General features: G+C 39.6%; 1 long non-coding RNA gene across 1 annotated transcript; it reads left to right on the forward strand.

Annotated features, from left to right (window-relative positions):
- The first annotated feature begins 15,794 nt into the window (after positions 1 to 15,794).
- LOC128659537 (uncharacterized) lies at positions 15,795 to 16,042 on the forward strand. Its single transcript, XR_008402421.1, has 2 exons — positions 15,795 to 15,852; positions 15,933 to 16,042. It is a non-coding gene; the product is annotated as an uncharacterized LOC128659537 (long non-coding RNA).
- Positions 16,043 to 19,518: the final 3,476 nt, after the last annotated feature.

Consider the following 19,518-nt stretch of genomic DNA (forward strand, 5'->3'; position numbering starts at 1 on the left):
ACCCCAGCTTAGTACGAAGGCTCGCCTTATCATCATGAAAAATAAGGTAAGGGGAATCACACTGCAGAGCTGAAAGTTCGGAAACTCTGCGAGCAGAAGAAATAGCAAGAAGAAACAAAACCTTCCAAGATAGTAATTTAATACTAAAAGAATGCATTGGCTCAAACAGAGCCTGCTGCAAAACTCTTAAGAACAACGTTAAGACTCCCAGGATGAGCAACAGATTTAAACACAGGCCTAGTTCTGACCAAGGCCTGAACAGCAGAACTGCCAGACGTTTATGCAGAAGAAAAGACATACCAGAAATCTGACCCTTCAAAGTACTGACTGATAAACCCATCTCCAGGCTCTCCTGAAGAAAAGCCAAAATTCAAAGAACTCTTACTTTGTCCAAGAAAAACCTTTTGAATCACACAAATGAAGGTATTTACACCATACCCTATGGTAAATTCTGCGAGTAACCGGTTTACGAGCCTGAAGCATTGTTTCAGAGAAGCCACGTCTAGACAAAGTTAGACGTTTAATCTCCAAGCAGTCAGAGATAACAGATTTGGATGAAGAAAGAGACCCTGAAGTAGAAGTTCCTTCCTGAAAGGTAACCTCCACGGTGAAAGAGATGACATTGTCACCAGATCCATGAACCAGATCCTGCAAGGTCATTAGAATCAATATCTCTTGTTTTATGCGAGCAATTACTCGTGGAAGCAACGTAAATGGAGGAAACAGGTATGCTAGATTTAAGCTCCAAGGAACCGCTAGAGTTTCTACCAGAACGGCTTGAGGATCTCTTGACCTTGAACCGTACTTTGGAAGTTTGGCTTTTTGACAAGATGCCATCAGATCCAACTCTGGAACCCCCCACCTGAGAGTAATCATTGTGAAAACCTCTGGGATGAAAAGTCTGCCTGCTTAGAAAATCCACCTCCCAGTTGTCCACCCCTAATATGTGGATGGCAGAGAGATGGCAATCATGAGAATGCTAGACACCTCCTTCATTGCCAAGTAACACTGAGTTCCTCCCTGGTGATTGATGTAGGCCACCGAGGTGATGTTGTCCGACTGAAATCTGATAAATCAGACCAAAGCTAGTTGAGGCCAAGCTATTAAAGCATAGAAAATTGCTCTCAACTCCAAGATGTTTATTGGAAGAGATGACTCCTCTGGAGTCCACTGACCCTGTGTCTTTAAGAAACCCCAAACTGCTCCCCAGCCTAACAGGCTGGCATCCGTGGTCACAACCACCCAGGAAGGCCTCAGGAAGCATGTGCCCAGAGACAGATTGTCCTGTGAAACCCACAATGAGAGTGAGACTCTTGTTGGGGAATCCAAATTGATCTTCTGCAAGAGATCTGAGTGGTCCCCTTTCCATTAACTGAGCATGCATAGCTGCAGAGGTCTCAGATGGAACCGAGCAAAAGGAATGATGTCCATGGAGGCAACCATAAGTCCTATCACCTCCATGCATTGAGCCACAGATGGACGAATAGCCGACTGGAAAGACAGGCAAGAAACATTAAGCTTGGATTTTCTGATATCCTTCAGAGAGATCTTCATCTTGTATCTGGAACAAGGGAACTCTTTCCCAGATTCACTTTCCACCTGTGGGAACGTAGAATAGACAACAACATCTTGCTAGATGAAAAGATGGCGCTTGAACTAGAATGTCAGCTAGATAAGGTGCAACACCAATAACCTGGACCTCACCACTGCCAGAAGAGCCCCCAGAACCTTTGTAAAAATTCTGGGAGCTGTAGCAAGGCCAAAAGGATGGGCAACAAACTGGAAATGTTTGTACAGGAAAGCAAACCTTAGATACTGGTAATGATCCCTGTAAATAGGAACATGAAGATTACGCGTCATTCAGATCTATGGTCATCATGAACTGACCCTTTAGGACCAAATAAAGAATAGAACGGATGGTCTCCATCTTGAAGGACAGAACCCTGAGGAATTGATTGAGACACTTTAAGTCCAGAATGGGACGAAAAGTGCCCTCCTTCTTGGAAACTACAAATAGATTTGAATAGAATCCTAGACCCTGTTCCTCTAGAGGAACTGGAACAATCACTCCCAGGGATGATAGGTCCTTTATGCAGTAAGAAGGCCTGTCTCTTTATCTGATTCACAGATAACATTGTCAGATGGAACCTGCCCCTGGGAGGACAAGATTTGAATCCTATTCTGTAACCGTGGAATACTATATCTATGGCCCAAGGACATATCACATATCCAAGCCTGCTGAAAAATAGAAAAGAGCAGTAACAGCAGTCACTCCTAGCTCCCCTGTCGGTATCCAGCAAACGGCTCAAGTGGATGACGTCACAAGCGCCTTCGTAGCAGCACCTCCCAAGCTTCCAAAACACAGTGACCGGGTGCAATGCCAAAGTGCAGTGAATCAACTGCGGTAGCAATCCAAAAAATAAAAATGTCCGGCAGCACAACAGTAAAATATCTTTAATCTTCACACAGGGCAAACATGTACAAACATGGAATAAACGTCTATTCCATGTTTCTACATGTTTGCCCTGTGTGAAGATTAAAGTCTTGTATGATATTTTACTGTTGTGCTGCCGGACATTTTTATTTTTTGAAAAATAGAAAGCCTGCCCCCCCCCCCCCCACTTGATCCACTACAGGATCGGGGGCGGCCCCTTCATGTTGATTTAGAATCAACGGAAGGCTTTTTAGCTTTCTTCCCACCATTCCAAGGCTGACTGGACCTCCAAGAAGACTTGGATTGATCCGACCTTAAAGTTACGAAAGGAACGAAAATAAGAATTCTGGCGACCCTTAGGTCTATTCTTTTTATCCTGAGGTAGCAAAGAACCCTTTCCACCTGTAATGTCAGAAATAATTTTTGCCAGTCCTGGTCCAAACAAGCTTCTATCTTTATAAGGCAGAGAAAAAAGCTTGGACTTGGATGTAACATCTGCAGACCAAGATTTTAACCAGAGAGCTCTGCGAGCTAAAACAGTAAAAACTAGAAATCTTAGTACCCAACCTAAGAACTTGCCTCTTGGCATCACAAATAAAGGTATTGGCTAGCTTGAGAGCCTTGATCCTGTCTTGGATCTCCTCTATAGTAGTCTCTTCTAGGATAAGATTAGATAAATCATCGCACCAATAAGATGCTGCCCCTGCAATACTAGCAACAGGTTGCCACTGTAATCCCTGATAAATGTACATCTCCCATTCCTGAGTTATAATATCTGCCATACGGTCTAGAACTGGAAATACTTCCTCAGATGAGGGTACATCATATACCCTATTAAGCTTACTAGACCTCTTTGGATTCTCTGTAACAGATTCAGATTCTTCCAAAATAGCAAGAACCTCCTTCAAAAGAACTCAAAGGTGTTCTAACTTAAATCTGAAATTAATCTCTTCTGCATCTGCAGAATTTGTCACTACAGTATCAGAATCTGACAATTCTTCCTCAGAAGGCACTGAAGAATCATCCTCATCAGATAATTGAGACAAACTCACTAATGCAGCTTTAGCGGAGTCAGCCTTACTAAAATCAATATGTTTAGATCTCCTCTTTCGTTTAACAGAAGCCTTTGGAAAAGCTGCTAAAGGTGCAAAAACAGCCAAAGTAATCTGTGCAGCGAAATCCCCAGGTAAAAAAACACCCCCAGGAGGTTGAAAGGAACCGCAGAGCACTGCTTGTGAAGCTTGGGAAGCTTGAGGGGAAAGCTGAGGCTTAGCTAGCATAATACTATCCTGAGAGACCGGAGGCTCAGGAAGAGACATCTTTAAACTTTAAAGTTTTATTTAAACTTGAAGAGGAAAACTGTACAGGAGGAATTATCTTAGCCTCTAAACACAATAAGCATTTTCAAATAAATCAACTTCAGTATTAGTGTCCATAATTGGGTATTAGTTCACAATTAACAAAAAACAATTAAATGCCAAATTAAGTTTATATTAAGCAATAGCACATAAATAAGCACAAATTAAGTTTATTTATATGAAGCAATAACACATAAATAAGCACTTAAAGCCTTCAGCTCTGCTGAGGTCATACCCCTCCAGAAGTTGCTATCCCACTAGCACAGAAAACCGTACACACCCGGTAGCAAAAAACACCTCCTTGTTACTGGAACAGCCCAAATCCGCTTGCCACTGTAGAGAGAAGAAAATGCAGCCTCCACACTCACCGTGGAAAACTCCGATCTGAACAGAGAAGCCGAAAACCAGAAGTGCCGAGGAGCGGTCACATGATCGCAATAAAAAAAACTTTAAAAAAAAAAAAAATCACTCCAAACAAAAACGGCACAAAAACCAACAACAGCACAGCAAAAGTGATTGGGCCAATAAGCTGAACTGAAAAGTGATTGCAATAAATAAGATGTAAAACAAACACCTGTCAAACACTTCATACACTCTCCCATCTCTGAGCCCCCAATAAAAAATGATGCCTCTTTTCACATAAAAGCAGTACCCCTAAAACAAATTTAAATACTTTCTACAAGGAGTTAGCCCCTATAGTGCCTGTACCTTCAAACCTAGAAGGGAAAGCACTTACCTGTGGATCCTGCTCTGTCAGGCAGGAGCTGTTTTCTGATGTGTGACAGCTTCACCATATCTACCAGAAAAGAAAGAACAGAGTAACCAACTCTGGCTTTCTATAATAGGGGTAGCAATAATGTTAGGAGTTTAAGCAAAGACTACATAGCCGTCTTCTAACTGCTAATAGCCACCATTACTCTTACTAAAGAGATTGACATGGACACAGCATAGCCCCAATCTTTGCTTGCAGGGAAAAGTACCCATTAAAAGGATTAAAATCTTCAGACACCATATTCACCATCCACTAGTAATTAGAATGTTTTGTGGACTCTCCATGCCATAGGAAAGAAATTCGGTTTAGTTTCCATTTAACAGTGCAATGGTGGCAACCCAGTGCCTGTGGGGAGGGAATCAGTGTTGATAGTGTCAGTTGTTCAGAGAGGAGGGCTGGCAACAGAGTTGGAAGGCATGCTGAGGTTATGGATCAACAGCATACCTCAGCACATATATTGTCATATCGGCAACCCCTCAAACAAATGCTGGTACAATGGGTGGAAGAGCAGGCCAAGACCAATGTTAACATGGGCTTCATAGTGACAGATAGAGCAGCTAACAAGGTCAAAGTCCTTAGAGATGGCAAATTTGTTCTTGTGTGCTGTGCCTCGCCCATCCTGCATTTTGTTGTAAGAGACCCTCTTCCATCGAGGGTCATGGTAGGCTAAATGTGTGTTTAAGAATAAATAGAACATATTCTTTTAGGTGAAGAACATTGGATGAAATATTCATATTTCATGTTGGGTTAGCACACTTGAGAAAAGGCAATTGAGTTTGCGCTACTTCTTGTTTTTTCCCCTCTTTTCAAGCTCCATTAAAGTCTAAGGGGGAATATGTTAACGCGGTCATGATATTCCAAGTTTGGCTTCAGATTAGCACGCAAACAAAAAAAGTTTTAATTTCAACTTTTAATGTGCGCAATAAATAGCACTCCACTTGTTATCTATTCCTTAATGTGCCTGCTAAGGTTTTTGGCGTATGACAGTGGACTACCAAGGGTTGAACAAACTTGCGGCCACAGAGCTTGACATGGTATCACTGGTAGAATGAATCTCTAAAGAGGCAGGAGAGAGAGTGCCATGCAGTCATAGATTTAGCCATTGCATTTTTCAGTATACCCATTGCCAAAGGAAGTCAAGACCAGTTTGCATGCTTATGGGGTGACAAACAGTTCCCAACCACTTGCCACAGTTTAGTAGCCTATGATCAGGAGAATTCCCCTGTTATATATGCCACAGAAAGAGAGTGGGCCACAAAATCTACACAAGATGCAAGGTGCCGGCCAAAAGGTACAGTTTTTGGGTAAAGTATGGGCTAGACCTACTCACAAATTTTTCCCAGTTAAAGTCATAGAGATTGTAACTGCAATCTCTATTTACAATAATGCTACAGAAACTGCATCCTTTAAGGGAGTAATGGGCTTTTGTATAGATTTATTTCACATCTGAGACCCATTTACAGTGTAACCAGAAATAAGGCAGTGTTAACAGCTCTGGAAAAATGTCTGTTAGCTGCATGTACTGTTTTACAGAGTACTGAAGGATTAACTGGCACAAGTAAAGTCGCTCTAAGAACTGAACTACCTATTGGAGGCTGGGTAAGGGACAATGGAAGTGGAAATGGTATTTGCAGGAGAAAGGAGGAGGGAAAGTCAGAGATCTAAAGCAAGCATCTCAACAGATGACTGGACTAGTTATCTTTGAACGTTTAGCACACGAAAGCACAACAGCATCTGCAGTGACACTTGAACCTTCTCCCATGAAGGAAGGCCCTAAATTTGAGGACCTGAATGGAGAATAGCAGGAAAGGGCCTGGTTAACAGTTGGATAGTTTATTGTGTGCCATGAGGGCAGATATTGGACATCTGCAGCCTACAATCCTAGTAAAGACCTTGTAGTCCAGGAAATGGGGAAAGAAGGTTCCAGCCAATATGCAGAAAGGAAAGTCATCATTTTAGTTCTGGAAGAGAATCAAGGAGAAGAAATGTACATTTAAACTGACAGTTGTGTGCAAGCATATCCATCAAAAGCTGCTATTCAAGAAGCTACTTTGAAACACATTCGGCTAGATTACAAGTTATGTCGGTAAAAACTTGCGGGGCTAACGAGCCTTTTTTTTTCCAGCACTTACTTTAAACAACGCTGGTATTACACGTTTTCTGAATGGCTGCGTTAGCCTCAGAAAAGTGAGTGTTGAGCATAATTTAGCTCCACTTCTACCTGTAATACCAGTGTTGCTTACGGAAGCGGTAAGCTGGCAAAACGTGCTCGTGCACAATTTCCCCATAGGATACACTGGGGCTGAGCTGGCTGAAAAAAAACTTACCTGCAAAAAAGCAGCGTTCAGCTCCTAACGCAGCCCCATTGTTTCCTATGGGGAAACACTTTCTAAGTCTACACCTAACACCCTAACATAAACATAGTTTTGGAACTACATTTCCCATGATACTCAGCCAGCCTAAGAGTGTCTGAGCATCATGGGTAATGTAGTTCCAAAACATCTGGGGAGCCAAGATTGCTGACCCCTGCTCTAGAGCCTACATGTGGTCCAAGAAAACTAGTGACTCTAATTGCAGAAATGTTAGGTAGAACACCTCAAATGTTTTCAGGAGCATGTGTACCCAAATCAACATAACAAAATAGACTAATTGTTGTTTCTTAGTTTTCAAGTGCAGCAAGATGCATGGTCCCATATCAACATGTATTCAACATGTATACTTAAGTGTTGTCCAGCTATGAAAGCTACACTAGACCTGAATGTCACCATTACTGCTGTAGGGACTACTAGACTTGGTTTGCCCCCCCAAAAAACTGTTATACATCCAGTGTAATAGAACTGTCAGAAACATTACACATGCTGCTGATACAGATACTGATACTGATTTTTGATAAAGGCTACGGCCGAAACGTGTAGAGCTGCCTACACTCTGAACACTGCATTAAGTACAGAAAGACCAACTAATATTTAACCTCAAACTCAGTCGGTATCTAATGATAGATAGCCGGGCATTTTGAAAAAGCCGGGTCTTCTGAAAAAAACGGTCAGTTTGAAAAAAGCCGGTCCTCTAGAATTTGAACAGATTTTGAACTGTTTTTTGCCGCCAAACGGATCCGAAAAATCCAGCTGCTGCTACACAATCATCCACACTTGTTTAGCGAAGGATCCAAAAAGAATTTTGAGATTGCACGTTGCACAAACTGACATTGCCAACTGTTAAAAATCTCATCTCTGCATCTCATCACCAAGTCCAGTGGACACCACAACATAAGGAGATTTGTACCTTGCAATAGAGAAATACTTGCAACTGGGACACAAAGAATTTCTCCTTCATTTGCGAACATAAGTCCATACTGACAGAGAGTATTGGGACACCGCAATAATTTTTACAGGACCCTCAACAAAGGAAACTTTTCTCCATTTGGAACCAGACACCTGCTAACAGACCGGAGTCCATACTGATAAATAGTATTGAGACAACCGCAACCCATAAAAAAGTTATTTTCAGCTATTACTAATAGCATATGCATACGACTATCTTCCATACGACTATCTTCCAACGGATCCCACCAAATATTTAAGTAGTTCAGAGAACCACTTCTTTTTAAGGTACTTTTTAAAGGTGTTAAAGGCACTTTTTGACAATCAACCTCTTTTTATCAAAAATCACCCTATCTTAGGTTGTTTTATTTAATTTTACTAGATCTTTGTTTTTATCCACTGCAGTGCGATACACATATAACATATATATTATGTTATTATGTATTTAATGTCTTTTTAATCTGAGTATTTTAAATACACCATATTGTATTTGATCTCAATCCTACTTGTATCGTTTCAACTTGTATTCGCTACATTTTTACAATATAAATTGTCACATTTTGTACAATACCTCAGTTATCTGTCTATCATTTAAATTGATCCTCACATCTTATTATCTTGTTATTACAGTATTATCTCATAATCTTTTCACCACACAAACAAGTTATCACGTTAAATTATTTTGACATTTGTTCACATATTACGCTGCAACACATCTAAAAGCACGTTATATTTATTTTTCAAAATATTGGAACTCAGCTCCCCTTCATTTGTCCGTTCTAACTTATATATCGATAACTATTTGGAGGAATTGTTATCATTCAGAAGGGTTGTAGAGCTTAATTTTTAAATCACTTAAAATATTATTTTTGATCGCAAATATTATTTTTGTTCACTTATTTCTAATCAAGGTGCACTCACTCCATCCTGTTTTTTAAATGCTGATACAGTTGAACACACACTTATTTTGTGAACTCAACTTGTGAAGGGACTGGAACTAATTCTTATATGTGAACTTGACAAATCTAGTCAAAATGAAATATTGCTTGGAAGGGCCATTGTTAGAATTAAATGAATTATTTGTTATATAATCAACAGGTGGAGTGTAAGGGATTGGAAACTTTTCATGATTCCATGCACAAATAATTAATCAAATAGTTCATACATATATATCTATACAGTATATATATCTGTATCTATCTATCTATCTATCTATCTATCTATCTATATATATATATATATATACCATATACCATTAAAACATATATGCCTTTAAGAGTATTGCCTTTAAGAAAGGTTACCCTTGTATTTCACTCACTCTGCTGTTCCATTCTCAAGCAGTGTTCTTATTAAAAAAGTGTGGGATGGCACATTACAAAAAAAGAGAGTGCTACATACTAGTGTGAAAATATTCAATTGTTATGAGAATACTCATGCTAAGTTTTCTAAATTAAATAATATGATTGACATAACATTAGATACGTCAGCTAAACTGTAGATTTAATTATTGGAATTGCTGAGAGGGAGGCAGGAATCTGTTGGGTAACATCTTGGAGAAACATCAGATATAACACCTGTGGAATCTGCATATGTTCCACTGAATGATGACTCTGAATGTAGCTGCGTTCATCTGCCTGTGCACTATTGTACACTGATATTAATGCCTCATTCAAAACCCAAAGATAAGTAATGCGTTTATCATTTAATCACTGCCTTGTTTTATAAGCTGATAATTGATTCATATTATTGTAATAAGTTCATAATAAACTCTGTTCTTATTGTACTGCATTTTCATGTATCTGTTTCCCTGTTTCAGCACCATTGTGATTTTGGGAGACCTAGTTTGCGCTGCCAGGACATAACAAAGATGCTGGGTTGGATCCTGGAATAGCTGAAGGTGATAAACTTCATGACTTAAAGGACCATTATACACTCATTTTTTCTTTGCATAAATGTTTTGTAGATGCTATATTTATAAAGCCCATAAAGTTTTTTGTTTTTTTTTAAATGTATAATTTTTCTTATTTTTAAATAACATTGCTCTGATTTTCAGACTCCTAACCAAGCCCCAAAGTTTTATTTGAATACAGTCAGCTACCTTCTCCAGCTTGCTCCTGTTTGTGTAAAAGGTCTTTTCATATGCAAAAGAAGGGGGAGTGTCTTATTTCCCACTTGCAGTGGACTTTCCAACTGCCTTTTCAACAGAGCTAAACTGAAAGCTTCTAAGTAAGTTTTTAAACCATTTTATACTGGATTTTTATATCAGTATCTGTACATCTTATTCTTTATAGTAGTGTCTATTACATGCAGTTATATGAAAATGAGTGTATACTGTCCCTTTAAGAAAAGAACATTGGGTTAATGTGCACTCTGAGTAGAGAGGAATGGACAACAATCGGGGAGGTAGTGACAGTCCTCAAGCCATTCAGATACTTCACAGAAACAATAAGTTAAGATACTGCAAAACTGTGTCAGGTTATATGACTCTATACTTACCTGATCAAGAAACTTGAAAGCTTCATTGATGGCTATGAGACTCTACCCAGTGACAGGCCCTATGCCGAGGTAGCCTCTTTTATGAAGAATGAAGGAAAACAGAAGCGCCACATGGCCTAGTATTGCATGTACTCTTGTAATAAAGTGCAAAGGTGTTTAGGAAAATTACTTACATGTTAAGAAGTACCCCTCTTGGTGCAAATGAAGCAGGGTGGAATCTCACAGTCATCCAGCAGACTGGCCTCTCGCCAGTTTTGTATTATTTTGTTTACTAGATCTTTTGTCACCTGACCAATGGTGGCGATCGATATAAGTTTCCTATTTCCTTTCACTTAGCCGTGGACATTAAATATACACATCACCCATGGGTGTTCACTTCCTATTATTTGTTTACTGATATTCTGATTTATATTTATTCACATCAAGATTCACTGTCAAATACACACTGGACACAATTCAATTAATGACATAATAGATTTAATCAGCCATTGTCAAGATATTAGGTCTTTATTTATTTATTATTTTTTGGTGCCAAAACACATACGTCATATAGGAGGAGGCACTTGGTTTGTGGAGGAGTTTTTGATGTTGACGAATAACAATATGGCCAATAGGATTTGGTAATGTAATGTGGTTATCTCACACAAGCGTACCACGCCCCCTTCCCACTTTGCCTGTCAAACCACACATAGGAGGAGACGCTGGTGGTAATATGTATGAGAATATGGCCAATGTTTGATAGGTATGTTTATCAAACATTAGCTTAACACTCCCCTTTCATCCGATTGTCAATATTTAGTGCCCACAAATGAATTTAGGATATATAACGGGCCGCTGGATGTAAGTCCTTTTAGTAGATTTTGAGTCAGATGCAAAGGCTTTTCAACAAAGCTCTTTATTTAAACACAAAATTGTGATGCGCTTTCACTATTTACTTTATAATACTATATATATTGGCCATTTTGTGATCTGGATTGTTTTTATTGAGCCACTGTGATTTCGGACTGAACATGAATTGTAAACTCATCAAATATAGAAAATTTTTGATCGACTGATAATATATCATTTTGAGACACAAGTTACACAAAGTTGTAACGCAATTCTGATAAGACGTTACAAAGTATACACATTTTGTTTATATCAATGGGTATCTGTTCCTGGCTTTCTATGTGGTATTTATTATGGATGTTTAACTGTCCTTTTGATCAAATGTATTTTATATGATTGCACTTGATATATTTGTTTCAATATATGTATATCCTGTTTCTAGCAGCCTTAAGTTATCTCTGTTATGACATCATTGATTGGTTCACACCCACTGACAGGTGTTGTCCATTTTCCTGAATACATGTTTGGTTATATATAGCAAGTGAATTTGTACTATTTTGTTAAGCCTGATGAAACGGCTCTATTTAAAATGATAAACACATTTCTGTTTTTATAATTTTATTAAGGTAAGTTTTGCTCTTACCACTTGCTGACAACCATTTATTGCTGACTTTCACCACCCTGAATGGTACAACAGAATCTACTTCACTGCTGCTGGTGTGTTGCGAGAGGTCAGTCTGCTGGATGACTGTGAGATTCCAGCCTGCTTAATTTGCACCAAGAGGGGTGCTTCTTCACATGTGAGTGATTTTCCTAAACACCTTTGCACTTTATTACAAGAGTACATGCAATACTAGGCCATGTGGCGCTTCTGTTTTCCTTCATCCTTCACAGATTACTGATTTAGGGACCTACAAACCCTTCACAGATAGCAGCCTGGGCCTGGACTGTTTCAATTGAAATTCCTTGATTGGATTCAACATTCACCTTATATAGATATATGTGACTTCTTAAGACTGTTTTGTTCTTATAATATAATTTATACTTTTGGTATTATATTTGCCATTTTTTATTTTGTACAGTGATACATTAATTTGATACATGTCTAGTTACATATTAGCTGGTCAAAGACATTTACAGCTGTCATATCAACATTCAGAGATTCAGTAAATTTGACCTAGGGTGCCCCCTATTCTATTTTGTGTTCTTTTATGAAGAAGCTGAAGGATAGGTTGAAAACCCAATCGCATAAATTGCTTCATAACAGCCTGTGGTACATGCTGGCATTCCTGTGTGACCCAAGGGTGAAGGATATGCTAGCTAACCATACTAAAACTCTTCCATTTTGGAGGGAGAAGCTCATGCAAGGGCGCAAGAACTTAAAAAAAAAAGGGGTATGTTAAGAGAGGGAGAAGAGTAAGAAGCCCCTAGCAACAGAACTACTTATACAACTGTTTTCCTCCTTATCATCCTTTGCTCATCATCATGGACATGGTGAGACTCAACATACCGGAGGAGCAGAATTTTGAGCTGAGGACATCGGATCTTTGGTCAGGACCACCCATACACCTACAAGCAAGAATATTGCTTCAGAGATTGTGAAAGCATACCTCACAGAAACTCCATTGCCTCCTATTTCTGATGCATTAATATAATGTGATCTCTATAGTTTCCCAGTAGTTGCTTTCATGTCCACCTAGCAGAGTCCAAAGTGAGAGAATTTGCTCTATTACTGGCAACATCCTTAACCCTGTCACAGCTCATCCCAAACCTTGTAGAGGAGATGGCCTTCTTTAAATTTAATTTGCCCAAGCTGGGATACCCTAAATTACATCTCCAGACATACTGAATACAAGACTAGTACCGGTAGTGGTACTACAATGATATAAAAGTAAAGACATTTATTGGATTGTTACAAAAAAATTGTATATTTTAGCTCAATATAATCCAGATATTAAAGTGTTTAAATTATCACCTATACCATCTTACCATAAAGTGAAAAATCTTAAGGACTCTTTGGTCAAAGCAGGTGCGGGAATGGGCTCTATGCCCTCTATACACTATCTCACTACAACTAATATAGGGTGTTATCCTTGTCTGCATAATGTGCTGTCAGAAACTTACCTGGTCCTGGTCCCGCTCCCAGTGAGTGCTGAGATCAGATTCCTCAGTCTTGGCGTCCGATGTTGACTGACACCCAGACATCCTCTGCACTGGCTACCGCTGCTGTGGCCACACTCTGCCGAAAGTTATAGGGTCCATGTCCTAATTACTGGAACACCCACCTGGAGGTCTCAGGTGTGGGAGTTCCTATATAAGCTCACCTACCTTGTTCCTGGTGTTTGGCATACTTACCTTGCACCTGCATATGCTCACCTAGTTCCTAAAAGCAAAGCATACTTACCTATTACCTGCATATGCTCACCTTGTTCTAGAGACCAAGCATACTTACCTTACACCTGTGTATGCTCACCTGGTTCCTGAAAGCCAAGCAATCATTCCTGATACCTGCATGTGCCTGCTGTACCTTTCTGGTATCTCGTGACAGTCTCACCAACAGTACCTGCTGGGTATCCTGTGCCTGCTGAGAATCCTGTGTCTACTATACCAGTGATAGCATTCTTCAAATGTTTAAACTTTCTGTTTCTGTGATCTTCAATTTGAACTACCAACTGTTATTTTGCTTATCATTCAGTAAAGCTTTTAAAGACTTTTGTTGTTCAGTGTATTTGTTCCTGCATTCTGAGTTCCACACATCCTAACCCCCTCACATGTGCAGTGCAATTTGATCATTAGTGTCAGGGTTTCCTCTCATATTACCTGTCAGTAATCACTATCCCTTTAATTCTCTGCTCACCTTATCCTCTCCACCCTATTTAAGGTTGCCTCCCACTTCACATAGTGCTTAGTATTGAAGTTATACCTCTCATACACTACAAGCCAACTCCTGCTCTGTACTGAGTTTCCTAACAGACGGATTCACGCAACCAGATCAATCTACCAAAGTGAAGACTGTTCACATTTCCTACGATTCAGCATTTGGTAAAACTATATTATGTTATTTATCCACAGCGCCCTTTAACACTTTGTCATTTTCTTTTGCTCCGGATTACACTGCTTCCGCAGTCAGCTGGGATACCATTACGCTCATGCAAGCCACGAGGCTGTGACGTCACACGCCAACTTCAGCACAGTCGGACTACACAGCGCTCTATAACGATACATTGTATCACTCAGCTCTCTCAAACGAATAGTTTCTCCGGTAAGCCTAATCTTCATAATTAATTCTGCTGTGGTATGCTGCAACAATATTTCAGTCCTATTCAGTTCTTAAGCTAATTGGACAATATTCAACATCGATATATTCCTATAATACTTTATTTTTATTTTTTCCAATCACACCTCATTTAATTAATTGTTGCACTAACTATTGAATAATTTTTATAGTTGTTGTGCATCATATTTCTATTTTTGTTTTTACCTATTTACTTTATCTGACCTCTGGGGTGTAAACCGATTTCCCTGCTGCATTTCCTCAGTGCATTCCTCTGCACATGAGGCAGCTATAGGGTAATACTATTTACACCACCATTATAGAAATCACAGCTTGGTGTTACAATTGAAGATACATCCTGTCATTGTATTTTTCAGTAACTTTCTGCTACACTAATATACATCTATTTTGTCTCGGCAATTGAGGTCTAACCATTGATACTAAAAAATTATTTCCTTTTCTTCAGATTTGCATACGGGTGTGACAGAATACTAAGCCCTAAAGTAATATGGACCCAGCTGAGACCAACCCACACATAATTGCCCTTCAACAAAGGGTTGATTTATTAACTGATGGTCTCAATTCCCTTAAAACAGAGAATGAGACTATAAAAGCTTATATTAGGGATGTGGTTGACAAAAGAATTTCTGGCTCTGAGCCCCAAGTTAGTCCCCCAGAAAAATTCCATGGGGATAGATCCCAGTATAGAGAATTCAAAAACGCATGCTTGCTTATGTTTGCATTAAAACCTCATACCTATCCTACTGATAGGGTGAGGGTTCTTACTACGATATCATACTTAAGGGGTGAACCCCGTACTTGGGCGAATACATTCTTTGAGAACAATGAAGAAATCTTAAACTCATTAGAGAATTTTTTCACTGCTATGGGTCAGCTGTATGAGGACCCATACAAACAGCTTACTGCAGAAACAGCCATGAGAGGTTTGAGACAGAAAAAGAGGGTTGTAGAAGACTACATCACCGAATTCAAGAAATGGGCAAAAGATTCACAGTGGAACAACTTATCATTGCGGAACCAGTTTAGATTGGGTTTGTCTGACCCTATTAAAGATGAACTTTCACGAATAGATCTACCTTCTACACTAGAAGATTTGATGACCCTGTCCATCACCATAGATAGACGCCTCCGGGAAAGGCAGCAAGAGAGGTCTTCACATGATTTCTCTTACAAAAAACATACTACTTCCTCTACTAAAATCTTGGCTGAACCTATGGATATAGGATTCGTAAAAGGTCCTCTTTCTCCCCAAGAGAAACTCAGACGACGCAACTTAAATCTCTGCTTATATTGTGCTTCTGACGATCACACAGTAAAAGATTGTCCATCCCTTCTCAGACAGAACAAGGGTAAGATTTCATACCAGCCATTTTGTTGTACTACCCAGGTACAAACTCATTCTTATTTAACACTGTCTCTTCTCTTACAGTGGGAACAACAGCGGGCCAGCGCATCCGCGATAGTTGATTCTGGAGCCACTGCTTCATACATAGATAAGGAGTATGTCACTGTAAATAAAATACCGCTAACCCAGAAAAAGTCTCCTGTTTTTCTTAGGGGAATAGATGGTAGAGAAATCACCACTGGTCCTGTGGTTTATGAAACTGTACCCCTCCTGGTGAGTACCACTGACCACCATAGAGAATTTATTACTTTTGATGTAATCTGTTCACCTGTTTCCCCTGTGGTTCTGGGTATTCAATGGCTTAAAACTCACAATCCAACTATAAACTGGTTTAACAACTCACTGACTTTCTCTTCTCCTTACTGTATTAACAACTGTTTTCCGGTCACTATCCTACAGACAACCGAAGTGTCACCTGAAAACCTTGTACCTGATGTGTACAAAGAGTACATTGATGTTTTTAGTAAGACAGAAAGTGAAAACCTACCCCCTCATCGTAAATACGATTGTCCCATTGATATCATCCCAGGATTTGAAATACCTTGTGGGCATATATTCCCTCTGTCGAACCCTGAACTTCTGCATTTAAAAACTTACATCCATGAAAATCTAAAAAAAGGCTTCATTCGCCCCTCTACTTCTCCCGCAGGTGCGGGGATATTTTTTGTGAAAAATAAAGACGGTTCACTAAGACCCATAATCGACTATAGAAAATTAAATCAGATTACCATAAAAAATAGGTACCCTTTACCGTTGATTCCGGAGCTCATAGAGAGACTTGAAGGGGCCAAATACTTCACTAAATTAGACCTAAGGGGGGCTTACAACCTAATCCGAATAAGATCTGGGGATGAATGGTTGACGGCGTTTCGAACTCGTTATGGATTGTTCGAATACGTCGTCATGCCATTTGGGTTATGTAATGCCCCTGCTACTTTTCAGCATCTTATCAACGACGTATTCAGAGATATCCTGGATGTTTACATCGTCATCTACCTGGATGATATACTGGTATACTCCAAGTCCTTATCTGAACATATTACTCATGTTAAACAAGTTCTCTCCAGACTTAGAAGTAACCATCTATACGCAAAGGCTGAAAAATGTATATTCAATTCGCAGTCTATCTCATTCCTAGGTTACGAAATTTCCCCAGCAGGCATTCGTATGGAGGACAACAAAATCAATACAATTCTACAGTGGCCCATCCCTAAAACAAAAAAACAAGTACAAAGTTTTATGGGATTTGCCAACTTTTATCGAAAGTTTATAAAAAATTTCTCCAAGCTCACAGTTCCACTTACTTCATTAACAAAATCTAATAGTACTTTCAAATGGTCCTCTGATGCTCAAAAAGCATTTGACTTCCTCAAGGAAAAATTTACCACTGCTCCCATCCTCCGCTTCCCTGACCCAAAGTATCAATTTGTCCTGGAAGTCGATGCATCCAACTATGCAGTAGGCGCAATCTTGTCTCAGAGGGAAGATTTGAAAAAACCCCTACACCCTGTCGCCTACTACTCACGAACCCTGAATTTGGCTGAACAAAACTATCCCATCGGGGATAAAGAGTTACTTGCTATAAAGCTATCTTTGGAACATTGGCGACACCTGTTGGAAGGGACTGCTATTCCTATTCTAATTTATACCGACCATAGGAATTTACAGTACCTAAAGTCTACTAGGACCTTATCTGCTAGACAAGTCCGCTGGAATCTATTCCTATCAAGGTTTAATTACCTAATTACTTTTCGCCCATCTGGAAAAAATCAGAAGGCGGATGCCCTCTCTCGTATGCCAGTGGACAAACCTTTACCATCCCTTCAACAATCTCTTATCCCACCTCAAAATTTTCTCTGTTTCACCACAAACTCCATGCCTATCCTAAAAACTGAACAAAGAAAGGATAAAACAAAGGCGAAGCTTGATCTTATTATCAAACCCGATGGCTGTTACTACTTCAACTCTAAATTATACATCCCACCTACTCTCAGATCTACTCTCCTCCATTCTGTACATGACTCTGTACTCGCTGGGCATCCTGGCATTACTAAGACTTTAGAATTAGTTAACAGAAACTATTGGTGGCCTCATATGACCACTGACATAAAAAACCATGTTCAAACTTGTGGTACATGTATAGTTTCAAAAAAGGAAAAACAGCCCCCCTATGGTTTGCTACTTTCTCTACCTACACCAAACAGGCCATGGTCTGACATTGCACTTGATTTTATTGTTGACCTGCCTCTTTCCTCAAAAAATACCACCATTCTTGTTGTTGTGGATTTGTTCACAAAAATGTGTCATTTTATTCCATATAACAAACTACCTACTGCTATGGAGACTATCCGTTTACTTATTTCCAATGTGATCAAATACCATGGTATACCCTCTACTATCCTTTCCGATCGAGGCACACAATTCTCCAGCAAGTTATGGTCGCAATTCTGTAAAATATTCAACATTGACAGAAAACTTACTACTGCGTATCATCCACAAACAAATGGACAGACGGAAAGATGTAATCAGTGGCTTGAGCAATTCTTGAGAGCATTCTGTTCTACACAACAAGATCATTGGTCTGAACTTTTACCTTATGCCGAATTCTGTTATAATAATACGTTACATGCCACTACCAATCAAACCCCGTTCTTTGCAAACTATGGTTTTCACCCTTCTTTTCAGTTGTTACCTACCTCACAGTCTCTCTCTCCCAGCATTTCAGAATTATCTGACTCCATCTCCTCTAATTTCAAATCTATCGAATCCTCCATAAAACGGGCCAAAGACATACAAAAACATTACTATGACAAACACAGAAGAACTCCTCCAGTCTACCAAATAGGCGATTTAGTATGGCTTTCTACAAAAAACTTGAGATTGAATACTCCATCTAGAAAACTCTCCCCTCTTTTCGTTGGACCATATCCAGTTGAGAAAGTGATCAATCCAAATGCTGTTCGACTCAAGTTACCTGATACAATAAAGATTCACCCAACATTTCACGTCTCCCTACTAAAACCGTATAGGGAGGTTAGACGTAACTCAAATCAACGGTCTACTCCTACCATTACCATTGATCCAAATGTCGAGTATGAAATAAGATCTATTCTCGACTCCCGCCTGTACAGAGGAGCTCTACAATACCTCATCAGCTGGAAGGGCTACTCCAAGGAGGAAGACTCTTGGGAACCTGCTAGCAACATTTCAGCACCTCGTCTGGTTTCCAGTTTTCATCAAAGAAACCCTGATCGCCCAGGACCATGAGCCCCTGGAGTTGCTCATTAGATGGGGGATTCTGTCAGGGTTTCCTCTCATATTACCTGTCAGTAATCACTATCCCTTTAATTCTCTGCTCACCTTATCCTCTCCACCCTATTTAAGGTTGCCTCCCACTTCACATAGTGCTTAGTATTGAAGTTATACCTCTCATACACTACAAGCCAACTCCTGCTCTGTACTGAGTTTCCTAACAGACGGATTCACGCAACCAGATCAATCTACCAAAGTGAAGACTGTTCACATTTCCTACGATTCAGCATTTGGTAAAACTATATTATGTTATTTATCCACAGCGCCCTTTAACACTTTGTCATTTTCTTTTGCTCCG

The sequence above is a fragment of the Bombina bombina genome, chromosome 5 (genome assembly GCF_027579735.1).
Source record: "Bombina bombina isolate aBomBom1 chromosome 5, aBomBom1.pri, whole genome shotgun sequence".
In the NCBI taxonomy this organism is placed as follows: domain Eukaryota; kingdom Metazoa; phylum Chordata; class Amphibia; order Anura; family Bombinatoridae; genus Bombina; species Bombina bombina.